Below are 15,091 nucleotides of genomic sequence, written 5' to 3'. Positions count from 1 at the left end.
CAAAAATTATTTAAACTATAAAAAAAAATACTTAATTGTTTAATTAACTATTATGTTACGCTCATAATATTGAGGTAGAAACAAAACTAAACGAACAAAAATTTATAAGTATCGTAAAAACATTTGTGAAATCTCAACAAATATTTGCAAATGGAGAAAAAATATTGTAAATCAACAACTTAAACTGGTTTTTAAGTACAACTCTCTAAAATTTGGTCTTTAAAGAATTGTTCAAATTAGAAAACCTTAATTAAAAATTTCATTTTCATATACAGCCACTTAAATCTGTATTTAGGTAACAAACTATTAGATAAAATATTAGAAAAAAGTACAGTTCGAAATATTTTAAGATCACTACTTGTTGACTTTAGAAGAAGTTTGATAATTAAAATTTATATACTTGTTTAAAGTTTTAGTATAGTATAGTATATTAAAATACTTTAAAACTTAAAAAGACAGTACATACTATACTTATAAATCGTTTCCTAAAATTTATAGTTTCGAATTAAAATATTTGTTTTTGACTACAGTTTAAACTTTGTGGTTTTATTTAACAAAACAATAAAGTAAACTTGAACATACTCAATTAGTATGATCTCAAAATTATTATCTACTAACTTGTTTGAATAATTTAAACACACAGCAAACAAATTTTAAAATTAATTCTAAACAAGTATTAGTATTGATACAGATTTTATTTCAGCTAATTTTACATAAATTTTAGCCGTAATATGTACGGCTTTTAAAATTTCTATACAAAAAAAGTGGAAATAATTCATTTGGGCTTTAATGTACTTTTGATAAATTAAAAAAAAGTAAACAATAATTTGCGGTATTTTTTATTACTTCAGCTTGTGCGATGTAAAATATAAAATGCGAGCAAAATATGAGCGTTTAAAATGTTTCTCATTATTTTCTTTTTATTCACCTGTTTATCAAACAAACTTAAATATTACCGTGAAACTTATGCATTCTTTTCTTTAAATAATTTTTGTATGTTATATATAAAAAAAAGTGGTTAAATTAATTCTAAGCTCTTGAAATAGACTTTTAGATGAAACAACAAAAATTAAATATCTTTTATTTTAAACAATTTAGTTTGCTATTCAACAAATTAAAGCTAAACTAGTAAGAACATTTGAATTTAAAGTTTAAAAAACTGTATTAAAACTTTCTTTGAATAAACAGAAGCCTAAACTTAGTGGTTTTAAAAACTAAGTTATTTTAAAAATAAGTCTAGTAATTTGATTTTAATTTTATTTTTTTTCAAAATAAAATGTTTAAAAATTATGAATTTAATTATCTTGAAGATTAGTTTTATTTATGTAGTTATAAATACGTTTAAATAAAGAAAATGTTTATTAATCATAAAGTATAGACACGTTTGTCTTTTAAAATTTATTTAGAAGTTTTATCGTCGTTTAACCAATAAACGTAAATTGTTAAAACGAAGTAAACCATAAATAAATGGTTCAGTAACATTTGCATTAAAACTAAATTTTGAATATATATATTTTTTAAACAATATAACTGAAACAAATGAAGTGTTTTAATTTAAAAAAATTGTAATATAAACTAAAATTCATTTTCTATACACAGCTCTTGTAATAGATGAAGTATGACTAATACTATTTAGATATATACTTTCGAATTATTAATTTAATTAAAGTTTTTGATAGGAAACTATTGTTACGGTATATATAAACAGAACTAAAGTTTTAGTTAAGTTTTTATTAACAAAATTAAAATTTTAAATATGAAACTTTTAATTTTTGTACAATTTTTACTTTCTTTAAAGTAAGAAATACTTTTTAAATTGCTGCTGCCATTAAAAAAATTAGAAATTTCTAACTCCAGTGAAAAATAAATATAAATAAGTTATAAAGTCAATCGTGTGAAACTAATTAATAATAAAAATTAGTTGCAAGTAAATAAAATATTAAAAAAAAATATATATATAGTCAATTGTGTGAAACTAGATATTAGGAAGCATGCTGGTTTTTACAAGTTAAAGTTTGAGACTTCCTAATGTATAAAGTTGTAAGGATGTTGTTTATAAATTATTGAATTGTTTTAAAAGCATTTGCCTTAATATTATATATTACGAAACTAAATTTTGTAACTTTTAGGACAAATAATTATATTTATTTCCTTTAAAAAATTATGAAAATAAATTGGGATACTTAATAAAAAGAGAATAAAACTAAAAAATAAGAAAATGTAATAATGTTTATAGTAGAAAAAATAGTTATGCATAAATTAGTATTAAGCAAATATGATAAAATAATGTTGCTATTTAGCAGATAAGTATTGTAAAAGAAAACATCCTTATAATTGTAAACAAATTAATTTTAAAATGTTTTCATTGTTTAAAAAAGAAATAAAAAGTTTTCTTAAGCATTACAAAATAAAAATTTTACAGAAATATATTCACCACATATAAAAATAACAAAAGCATCAGAGAAAACCTTCGATCGGTCGTAGTTTATCTCGTATTTTCTTGTTGTTTATCGTGCGGTAAAGTTAATTGTTTATTATCTAGTGCAAAAAAAAATCTCAACTTTATTAATTACGGCTGAAATAAATAATAGCTAAAATAAAGAAATTATACGTTAGCAAATGGTGCTTTTTAGTTATTCTTTATTAGTCTAATATAACTTAATTTTATTTTACTGTTTTTAATGTATACTGGCTTATAGGTATCATCAAAAACTACACAGAGGTCGCTATTTATAAGAAAAATATCAAAATATTTTAACTCTGTAAAAAATAATGCAGTTTAAACTAGTGTAAAACAATATATATATATTATACCAAAAGTTTAGAACAATCTTTGCAGCGGTTAGTGTTTTGTACTGTAATTAAAGATTTTATACATAGAATGAAAATACAGTGAAACAATCTTGGCTAGTAGAAAGCAGGAAGCGACACTAAAACTTGAACTGGTGTACACCCAAATTTTATGCAGAAGTTTTTTTAAATAGTCTGCTTTTCTTAAATGTTGAACATTAGTATAACAATTAAAGATATTATTGTTTTTGTGGTTGAAGCGCTTTAGCTAAACCAGGTGCTTTTAAAATAAATCTTTTGTAATAAAAAAACTTTTTATTCTAATAAAGCTTTAAAACCAGCAAATGTTTGATTATAACTTTTTAATTTATTTTGTGTTGAATTACAATTCAAATAGTTTTTATCTAATTTTATTTTTATGTTCATAATAGTAAAACTTGCTTTCTATAAACAAGTAGATATAAGTATTATAGCGTGTTTTTTTAAACAGAAACAAACATACAGCAAAACAAAATCTTAGCTTATAATTTACTTTGACATAAACTTTCAATTAATTTTGCCTTTACAGCAAAACATACGATTTACGCGGAAAAACACAATAATTTAACAAAAATTCCCAAAGTTTTTTACATCAAAGTTTATATTGACATGACGATTAAAATAAAGTAATATGTATCATATATTCAAGATAATGTAAATCATTTTTAGCAAACAAGTACATGCATTCAACGCTTAAATTTGAACTGGTATAAATCAGCTTAATTTTACTACAAAATTATAATAATCTTTTTATAGATAGTCCTCAGCGGTTTATGTTATCAAAATATTATTTGTTAAAGGTACAAGCAAGCTTGAGCTTGTAAGCTAAGTGTTTATAGCTTTGAAATTTAGACATAAACTGAAACAAAACCTTTTCAACACTCTTTTTTAATGGCATTTAGGATTAACAAAAACAAACTTTTTAGAAAGTAAAAATACTATGCCATATGTAATTTCATACTTAAAATTCAGAGCTTAGTAATTTTTTGCTATACTGTTATAAAATTATACAATAAAAAAACACTAATGTGTAACTGCAAAAGGTTAAAGAACTTTTTTCATAAACTGATTTTTATACTAATTTTCAGTTTTAAGTTCTTAGATAGCAGAGTCTCATACGTCTCCTTTATGTACTTTAACGACAATAGACAGCAAAATAATATACAAATATGTAATGTACACATGAAACTTCGACTTAAACTTAGTTATAACTAAATGAAGTAAGTAAAACGTACATTAAACACAAAAGGTTTAAGTTAATAATTTTTTTTTTTACATTAAGAAAGTACGCTTATTTAAAACCTATACCCCGTCTTTTGTTTTATATTTATAAAACGGTGCACAATTTAAGTAAAACACAAGAAAAAAAGAATTTACTTTAAGCCATTTTATGAAAGCTTTCCATACAGGTTTATTAATATACTATACTTTTACAACTAAAACTAATAATAATCGTTACGTCATTACAAACAACTATAGAGCTATAAACTTTCAAGCAAAGCTTTAATGAATAAAATTATGATTTTCTCACTAAAAATTTGCACTAATTAAAAACAATAAGTAAAAACATTTGTCGATTTCGTAAGTAATAGAAAAATTTAAGTAGTCTTAAAATTTAAGACTAAAAACTGGTATTTTCATTAGTTTGTTTATATCCAATGTTCCAAAACCTAAAGAACTGTGTAACAGTTTAGTTTATACTTATTATTTGTTTTTTTTCAAGAAATAACGTAAAACAAAGATGCTCAGAAAAATTTTTGATTCAATTCTTTGGTGCACCAAAAGACCAGTCGCTCATCAAGTTTCACACCCAACTAAAATTAAAATTATTATACCTAAATAAAGAGTAAACGAAACAATTATGAACATAATTTAACTTTAAGACGAAAAATGTAATGTAGTTCATTTAGCTTCAAAACTTTTAAGACTTTGTAATTTTATTCAGTGTAAACATACAATAAGATACTAATGTATTAATTAAAGTTATAAGTTTTTCAGTAGTCATAAAGCCTTAGTTTAAAAAAAATATTTAACAAAAGCTATTTAAAATCAGTTACAAGCTTTCTGTTAACTGAAATATTTTAAACAACCAAAATTTATAAATATGCCTATTTATAAAATAAATGAAGTTCATTGTTCGGCTTATACAAATTACTAGCATTAAATTTAGTGATTTACCGAACTTACTATCCGGGTCCGGGTCCGGCCAGATTTTGCCATTTTTGTCTGATGTCCAGATCCAGCCAAATTCTAATTTGAAAAAAAGTCGGGATCCGGATCCGGCCGTATTCTAATTTGAAAAAAAAGGCCAGATTCGGGTTTGGCCGATTCGAATCTAGTTAGTAAAAAAGAGCATACTGAAAAGTATCTTTTCAAAAACAAACCCTGTGTAAATTAATAAGAGTCATTTTCATCAGTTAAAATTAAACACCTACCGTGATTGGCTCATTTTATACACGTGACTAATTTACAGTTGTTTACATTTAAACTATGAAATAAACATTTCATAAATGCAACTCTTTACATATGATGTAAAATTTAAAATTTTGGAATGAATACTTGCGTTATTTATTGTTTTAAGTTGAGCTCAGAGAATATTTAGAGTTAATACGATTGAATGTACGAGCCAATGAGAATCATATGACGAAATGTTTCAAACTAAAGACTGATGCAACAAAACATTAGAACATGACAGACAGTTTATATGTAAGCAGTTAATTAGTTTGGTGTGCAGCTTGAAGCAACAAAACATATTGAACTTTTTTGTGAACAGTTTATTAAAAATTTTACAGTTTTTTGTTTACTAAAAGTTTTATTTTATTTTTAGTTTATTGTTTTAAGTCTTTTGATATAGATTTAACTAGCTTCCAGTTTTTAAAGTGTTACCAAAGTAATTAATAATTTTGAATATGCTAGTATTTCTTGTTGTGTTTTATATAAAATATTCATCACTTAAAACCGTCGTGTCTGATTACAGAAAGTAGTCTCAGTTAGAAATTAGTATTTGTTAGATATTAATTAAATAAGGTAGGATTTAATGATGATGGGTAGTACTAATAAGTTAAGTGTACCACAATCAGTCCACAACTTTACTACCAAACTGTCAACCTTTGCTAGCTGTTTTACTTATTAATAAATTAAAGTAATTTTTCAGTTTTTAAATACCTCATTCTGACTCAGGCTTGTTTATACTCACTCTAGCTAGTTTTATTGATTTAAACAGCGGCAACCCTGTTAGTTTGAAAATGTTTGGGAATTTTAGAAAATCTTGGACTGCCTCAGGCTAATATTTAGACTTTTATAAAAACACAGGCTAGTTTTCTTTTAAATTTTGAATGAGTTTGAGCTGATCCAGTTTTCAATATTTTGTAATTTTCTAGTGTATTTTGTTCAAGAACTTGATTTCAGATTTTTAATTGAAAATAACACCTAAATTTGTAAACCTTGTTGCTAGCTGTTCTACTTAATATAAGATTAAAGTTCTTTTTTTTCATTTTTTAAAAACCTCATTCTGACTCAGGCTAGTTTATACTAGTGATGTACCGGACTCACTATCCGGGTCCGGGTCCGGCCGGATATTGCCATTTTTGTCTGACATCTGGATCCGGTCGGATTCTAATTTGAAAAAATAGTACGGATCCGGGTCCGGTACATCACTATGAATTCTAAATGTCCGAAATTCGTTATATGAGAGGTTTTTTTAATGGCAGCTTTTTAATTTCAGTTAAGATTTAGATGGATAACGAACGGTCTAGATCCAGTCAAATTTCGGCCTGCTAAGTAACTTTAAAATTAGTTGTGCAAAACAAATAAAATTTAGTTTTTTGATACTTAATATTTTTAAATACGCTTTCAATTTAGTTTTCAGTTATAAGTAGTACTTTCTAGATCACAATAATTCATAAATCATTTTATTACAATTTTGCTTGAGTTTTTTAATTTTGTTATATGTTAGTTTGTTAAATTATGCAGCCCGCGAGTACATATATTAAGAAGTCGACACTATAAAGGGTTTTTTAGTAAAAATTACTATAAAAGTTGTCCACCACTAACCTAAAGGTTTCGTTAGTTTCAAAACAATTCATATCCAAACATAATTGATTACAGATTACATAAGGCTGTTTAATATCAAATATTTTAGTACACTTTACTGGGCTTTATTTAAGTGTAAACTATTTTCTCAAGCCCTGTAAATTACTTTGATCACAGCCCAAAAGTGCGTGCATAAGAAGAACCAGTCTAAATTACATTTCAAACACATTTTTTTTGGCTCAAAAGTTCGTGCACAAGAGAAATATTACTTTTTAAAAAAGGGGGCTTTTCAAATTTATGAAAAGGGGGAGATTTGTTAAATAAGTTTGGGAAACCCTAGTTTAGATCAATACTAATATAATAAATAAAATTCTATTATTAATATTTTACCTGGCGTTGTTTATTTATAATCAATTGTAAATGTTAAATTGAAAACTAATTGAAATCGCAGATAAATATTTTATACAAGTTGTTTAGTTATTTTATAGAAAAGTGACAATATAACTTAAAACATCCATTTGTTAAGTACAGTAACCTGTCGCTTATTTACGCACATTGTGTCCACAGAAAAAGAGCGTAAAGATATGAGAGGCCGTAAAGATACGAGAGGTACCAAATATACTTACTATAATGGCTGTTCTTTAATATTGCTTCTATTTAAAGGAGACTGGGGACTTTCCCACTTTTAACAATTTGTTTACTTTTTTTATAAATATGAAAACAAAAGATAAAACTATACGTATTTTAAAAATAATAGATTAAAGTTAATATAAAATAATAATAATTTATAAAAATTTACTAATTTTGATAATAAGTAGATTTTAAAGAAATATAAAAATATTGATATGTTTACTTAAAAAAACAATTGAGGTTTGTGTTTAGTGCAAGATCTATATTTATTAAGTATCAATGCTACTTTTTGCTAAAAAGTTTCATTAGATTTCTTTTTTAGATGTTTATTGATATATAGGGCAAGATTGCTGTATTATTTATTTCTGTTTCAAACTCTCATTATATCATTATACTTTCATTTTTTAACACAGTCATATTTCTTTCAGAATTTTAATTTAATCTCTTATTGTTAATACAATTTCTGATATACTGAGGTATAAGTAAATGTTTATCAATAAGTCAAGCAAAATAATTCTATAGATATAGAGAGGTGAGGTAGCATTCAAAACATTTTTTAAAATAAAAATATACAATAAACATAAATTTTGCAATACTGAAAAAAAATGTTTTAAACTTTTTTTAGAAGTCAAAAATGCGTAACTAAACGAGATTGTATAACGTCACGAGAGCGTAAAGATGCGAGAGGTTACTTTATTACAAGAAGTTAGGCTTGTTTTAATTTGAAAAACTTTTAAAAGCAGAGTTTTTAAAAACTGTTCTTAAAGTATTAATACTGTTAACTTTTTTCAAACTTACAAATTACTGTTTGCTTCAGTTTTAGTTTTTATTTCTAATTGTTTGTATTCAAAATATCATAATACTCTATTGATAAGTACAATTTGTATAAACAGCATATTTAATAAAAGACTCAGTGTCCTGTTACATTTAAACTTATTCAAAAAAAAATAAAAATGTTTACGGGTCGATAGTCAAACCATACACTAGTTGTTTGTTTTTATATTGTCTAATATACTTTATATAGGCATTATAAAAATAATAACTTGTTTAATAACAGAGAAAGTGTTATGTTACATTTAAATTTATTGGAAGACAATAGATTGTTTGTATGGTTGATAAAAGAATTGTGTACTAGTTGGTTTAAAAAAATGTCATAAATCTGGATTTTTAATTAGTACACAAAGATGAACACCTTTCATTAGTTTTTAAAAGTTAGTTTTTATGAAAGATTGTAAGAAAAAAATTGGCAAGTGATTGAGTTTATATAGCTTAATAGTGTTATTGAAGATGCTCATGTTAAAAGTATGATTAAAATATTTATTAAACATTTTTCACAGTTAATAAAAATAAAGTTAGTTTAGTATGTTAGCTTTAAATAATTAAATATGTTTAACAACAAGCTTACTTGCTTAACTATATCTTTTTTAAGCCTTCTTGACTTATTGTAAATAAACTTTTGTTCAAATTTTTACCACTTCTAAAGTAATTACTTTTTCAAGTTATATTTTTTTTTAAAGTTACTTTTATCAAATATTACAAGAAGTTAGTTAATTACTTTTTCTGAAACAGTAAATAAAAAAATGTTAGTTTCAAACTTTTTTTCACAAATTAGTAACTTAGTCTTACAGAAAATCTTAGTATTGATGATCAATGTATATTTATATTAAACTCATATTCTATAGAATTTACGATGTTTTTAAACAGAATTTCGATCATTTTTAATTAAAAACAAAATTAAAATTTATAAAACATTAAAAGCAAATAAAACTTTATTTTTGAAATTTTGTATATATCAAAAAGTTTTAATGATTTTATATTGAACAATTTTAAGAAGAGGTTATAAAAAAAAAACATCTTGAAGGTTTTTTTTTTATGTTTTTTGTGTTGAAATGTAGCTATGGAATTAGTTAGATGGTCATGTGGTTAAAATCTATTAGATTTTATAACTATGTTAAAGGAGTTTCCAAAATTTTTATTTATACTTTTTTTCTTTAAACATGTTTTTTCAATTGCTTTAAGTTAACAACTGTTTTAACAATAAACTAATGATGTTACAGTAGAATAATTTAATTTTATTAAAAGTTCTCATTCTAAGTACAAACTAAAGTAGTCTTACTTATAAAAGAAACTTTAAAACATTAATAAAGAATAAAAGTATTAACTTTAAGTTTAAATTGTAATATTATAATAGAGTTTAACTATAATTAACTTGTTGTAGTTGAAAAAGTCAGTTTTTAAACATTGATTATACAAAATACATTTATTAAAAAAATAAGCTGAAAACAGCAAGAAAGTTGTTTATAGAGCTATAAACCCTAATTTTTCAGTTTTGATTTTTTAAATTACCGGTATTTAGCCTTTAAAATTGATATTACTTGTTTAAACATTTTTATTTTAAATATAGTTTTGATGGTGAAAAAATGATGTTTTATAAAAAGGGTCATAAAAAGCTTTTGTTCATCTAAAAGCTTAAAACTGTAACTTATAATTGTTAAACTTTTAAAAACTCGTATTTATCTATGTAAGAACTTTAAATCATTTACTGTTGGTATGAAACGTAAACTACTTTATTTTAAACAGTTATAAAACACCTGTCATTAGTACTTAACAAAGGAATAGTTCATGTTACAATATTTAATAAGTTTACGCTTAGTAAAAAAATGTAAACTACTTTTTTTATAATAAGTTATGGTACACTGAGCATAAGTAGTGTATAATAAAATAGTTTTTGTTACATCATTCAAAGTTTAACTTACATTAGAGCTTATTATAAGACAATGAAAAAAGTTTATACAATTACTTAATAAATCCAGCTAGATACAAAAGAATTGCTTATGTAAAGTAAACTATAATTGTGCTTATTTATTAAATCAAAAGTTGAAAAGTATGGATAAATGTTTTCATTGTTATTTATTTAAGCTTACGTTTGACATGGAATGTTTAGCTTTAATTATTTGGTGTATTTTACCACCAGCTGAGAATTTTTTTAGTTTTATAAAACTGCCTTTTTCTTTTCTTTTTTTTAGTTACTGAATAAATATTTTAATTTGTACAACAAGTGTTTTGTAATCATGCTTTTTTAATGCCTCTGAAAGTCAAAAAGACACTTTATATAAGTATCACTAAACTAATTAGAGGTTTTTTACAAAGCTCTGAACAATTTTGTATGTTTATAAAGCTTTTTTATTTTCTTTTAAGATCGTATTCAAATATTATTGTTGATTAATAGCCCCAAAAAGCTTTTAAATCTGTAAATGGTTTTCACTTGGCTGACTTGATAGCTCTCAAAAATAATTTATTCTTGGTCAACTAATTTTAATTTCATCCTTAATGTTATAAACTATTACATTAATACTCTTTTCAGCATATATAAAGTACTTTAACTTATTTGCAAAGCTCTTAACTATGTCTTCCAATAGCTCTGAAAATAGCCTTCAAACTGATACAGTTGACAGATCAGTCAGTGCAGAAACTGATGAGACTAATACTACTTTAGTTGAAAAATTAGTTACTAAGGATAATAAGATTTAACTTGGTGCAGTTGTTGCTGATGCTGACAGAAACTCTCTACAACCTGAAGAAGAGCCTCCAAGTAAAAAGATGCATTTGTCTCAGCAAAATGCTGACAAAAAACAAAACAAATATCCCACCACTGCTGCAGACTTAACTTTTGAAGAAAAAGGTTCTAAGTTGATAGCTAAAGAAGATACTGACAAAACTGCTGTCACATCTAAAGAAAACGTTGCTGAAATAAATCAAACAGAGACAAGTGATAAAGCTGAGGTGAAAACCCCAAAGATGACTTTGATCAGCCAATCATCAACCAGAAAGTCAGCAAAAAGGAAGAAGAAAGTCGACAGGAATTCCCTTGATGACGTAAGAAAACAGTTAATTTTTGAAGAAGCGAGCACGGAAGTTACTGACAAAGAAGCTCCCAAAATTCCTGAAAAGCGCCAAGATGCTCCACCTTATAAGGTAGGAAAAGGAAGCATAAGAGAAATGTTGGTTTAACTGAAATTGATCTGAAGCTTGGAGATGATTAGTAGTAGAAATCAGTTGTTTTGTAAAAGTAAAACTTAATGTTGAAGTTTATACAATTTCTAAAGCTAAGATTACGTTTTGTATTTTATTTCTAAACAGTTCATAGCTTAGATAATTTTAGTTAAATTGATTTTTTAATTATGAATATTTAAACCTTCAACAGTTTCTACAACGTACTTTAGTTTTCTTAAATTTATGTTAGAGCTCAAAATTATAAAAGTTTTTCAAACTTATTGTCTTTGTACAGTTGGATCTAGATAAAATAAACTATACATGTTTTTTTAATAATTGTACCACATAACAAAGTGAATAAACTATAGTTATCATTTTTCTATGCACAATTGGTTTAAACTTTACATTATTTCTCTTACTTCTTAATCTGGACCTAGTAGTACTATACACTTGTTTAAATTTTGTTGAAATAAATAACTCAAGTAACAAATTGCTTTATTTTATGAATATTGTAGTCGAGAAAAATAGTTTGTTTTTGATAGTTATATGTTATGTTTGTTTTTTTTCTAACTTATGCTGTGGAAAATCATTATCAAAACGCGAAGGATTCATTTAAAAGTATATAAATAAATTAAAATTAAATAATGATAAAGCGGGATCATTTAAAAATATCATGTAGCGTCCTTTTTGAGCTATTTAGAATTTTATATAAGACTTGTCTTCTGTAATAATATAATTAGAGTTGCAAATATACATAAACTTATTCAAACTATAATGTCTTAAAACTTACAATGAAGTTTTTCACAGAAAAATGGTTTAAATTTAAACTTTAAATTATATAAGGTTTTAGCAACTTTTGAAATTAATTTTTTCTAAAGCTTCCTGTACTTGTCACATATCGTCCCTAGTTACAATTGTAAGTTTTTTTTTAAGTAAAGTTAGTAGTCCTGTACGTTAGATATTATTGTGAATTTTTAATTAATGAAAATGCTTATGGTGTTTTTTGTGTAGAACAATAGAATCACAAATGCAACTATTTGTTTTTATTACATTTATACCAACTCCATATAAAAGCTTAAGCGTTCTTTTTCAATTCTTAAATCATAATAAACTTTTTTTTCAGTTTTAGTGCAACAAATTATTTAATTTTAAACATCTTGAAACTTATGTAGGCTATTTTAAGTATATAGTTTTTAAAACTTTCGAAAAATGATATTAAGTAAGTCAACATGAACTTGTTCCATAAACTAGTTTATTAACAGCTTGACTAACTTAGCGTATAAATCCAACAACAACCTTGTACTTGGAAAATCAAGTTAATTTTTTTAATCTAAAAACAATTGACATATTTTTTTTACAATTTAGCTATCATAACTTATGTTCTTATCAACCAGTTTTATATTCCAAATCTATAATATTACTACGGTTTAGGTCAGACTTATTAAAATGCTAAGAGTTACTATGGTAATTCAGCAATGAAGCGTATAAACTTTGGTTTTTTTAAGTAAGTAGTTTTTTAACATGTTTGGTTTAGGTTGCTAGTTTTCACAAAAACAAACTAGACCTTAGTGAAGTAGAATCCCTCGATAGGCAACTTTTATGATCAGTGAGCAGTATCTAAAGTAATAAATTTTGTACGGACTGAATTTTTAAATGAATTCTTAACAGGTCATGTAATTTCTAAAGTTTTACTAAAAAACTCTTTAAAAGTAAAATTTATATAATCAAACAATAAGCACTAATTTATAACAAACGTAAGTTAAAAAGAGCATTTGAAATTTTGTTATCTATAAGCTCAACTTCAATTGGTTTTAATGAAATACTTTAGAAATAAAAATATTCGCAGAACAAAGGTTTTTGGAAGTTCAAGGGGCCATACGTCGCCCAACCCCAATCTACTTTTGCTAAAAATCGTTAACAGCAACAGTAGACTTGGTAGAACGATTTCTCTATATCTAAAATAATACTCTATTTTATAGGAACAAATTTAAATGACATGGCTAGTGAATATATGTGTAAACAAACTTCAAATTAAATAAACTTGTGTAATAAATAAAAAACAGTTACACTGACCGAACAAAATTACGATTAGAAATATTCATAACATAATAAACAAATATTAAGGTATTTGCTCTTACTTTTTACTTGTTTAAATTTCAGAAATTGAAAGATTAGTTTTCACTTACATTAAGATTATTTTATAGTCTAGGGGTCGGCAGCATTTTTCTACTCGCGAGCCAATTTACTCTGAAAACGTTGCTCGCGGGTCGCAGTTATCTAAAAATAGTTACAGTAATTACTAGAAGAATACTAATTTAAATCAAAAGTATAAAAAAATAAGCAGTAAAACAACTTTTTTAAAGAGTATTCATTAAAACAAAAGCCTAGTTGTAAATCTTTATTAAAAAACCTTTTATCCTTTTGTGTTTTCAAAAGTATACTTTTAGCTAAAAAGTACCTCGCGGGTTGAATATTTTTGCTTTAGGGGCCGCATTTGGCCCGCGGGCCATAGTTTGCCGACCCCTGTTGTAGTCTATAATACTTAACAGAGTATAGAACTGGGCTTTCCATAGTGGGCCATTTTACCCTTTTAAGGCTGTAAAGGGGGGCGAAAGGGAAAAAGGGGATTGCCATTGGGGGCAATGAGGGCATAATTTTAAAACTTAAAGTAGATATGTTTATGTTTGAGATGAAGAGCACAAAAAACAAGACCATAAACGTCTTTAATTAACATGTTTTGTCGGATAGAGTCATAGTTTAATTTATTTTTTCAAAAGGGCCTTATGAAAAAAGATTAAAAAACCCAGGTGAAGACAAATCTAATAACAACATACATAATAAACTATGAGTCATTTCCTTAAAATTTGTTTATAAAAAAAGTGCAAAGAAGTTTTATATTCAGTTTTGATAATGGTTCAAACTCCTGCTATGTTTACTATTCGCTTTATCTAATCAACATCTAATGGTTTTTAATACTTTTACTTAACTGACATACAAACTAAAAACATTTAATAAAATTTACAAGTAAGCAGTGTCTACTAAATATATTTAATATAATTAAAAGTTAAAAGTAACTAATTTTATATAAACAAGCAACACTACATTATAAATATTAAACATAACTTACATATTGTTTTCAAAACACTTCAATAACAATTCTTACAGATAAATCCTAGTTTAAACTTCTTATAAAAAACTCCCTAACAGGTTTACAAAACTTCATTGCAAAATATCTGCAAATAGTTTGAAAAGTTTAAGTAGTGTTTAATTCTTTAAAAAGATTTAGTCTTTTTAGTAAAATCTTTAAGTAAAACATGGCCTGCTAAGACTTTTTTATTTTGTGAAAATGTTACGTGTAGAAGACTGCCGAAACTTAAGTTAAAATAGAAATTAGGTGTTGACTCCAAAAACATGCTATTTACAAAGTTATAGTAAATTTTTAAGTATAAATGAGACTTTTAGTTCTTTTGAATTTCTGCGAATCTTTTTTGACTACTAATTTAACCTCGTATTGAGTTGGCATACAACTTTTAATATTTGGAGAATTTAGTGTGAAATAACTTGCTCGAAACAAACAAATCTCAACTTTTAAAAGAAAAATATAAAA

Source organism: Thalia democratica, chromosome 3 (assembly GCF_965202585.1).
Source record: "Thalia democratica chromosome 3, ktThaDemo2.hap1.1, whole genome shotgun sequence".
In the NCBI taxonomy this organism is placed as follows: Eukaryota; Metazoa; Chordata; class Thaliacea; order Salpida; family Salpidae; genus Thalia; species Thalia democratica.
This window is presented reverse-complemented; position numbering follows the sequence as displayed.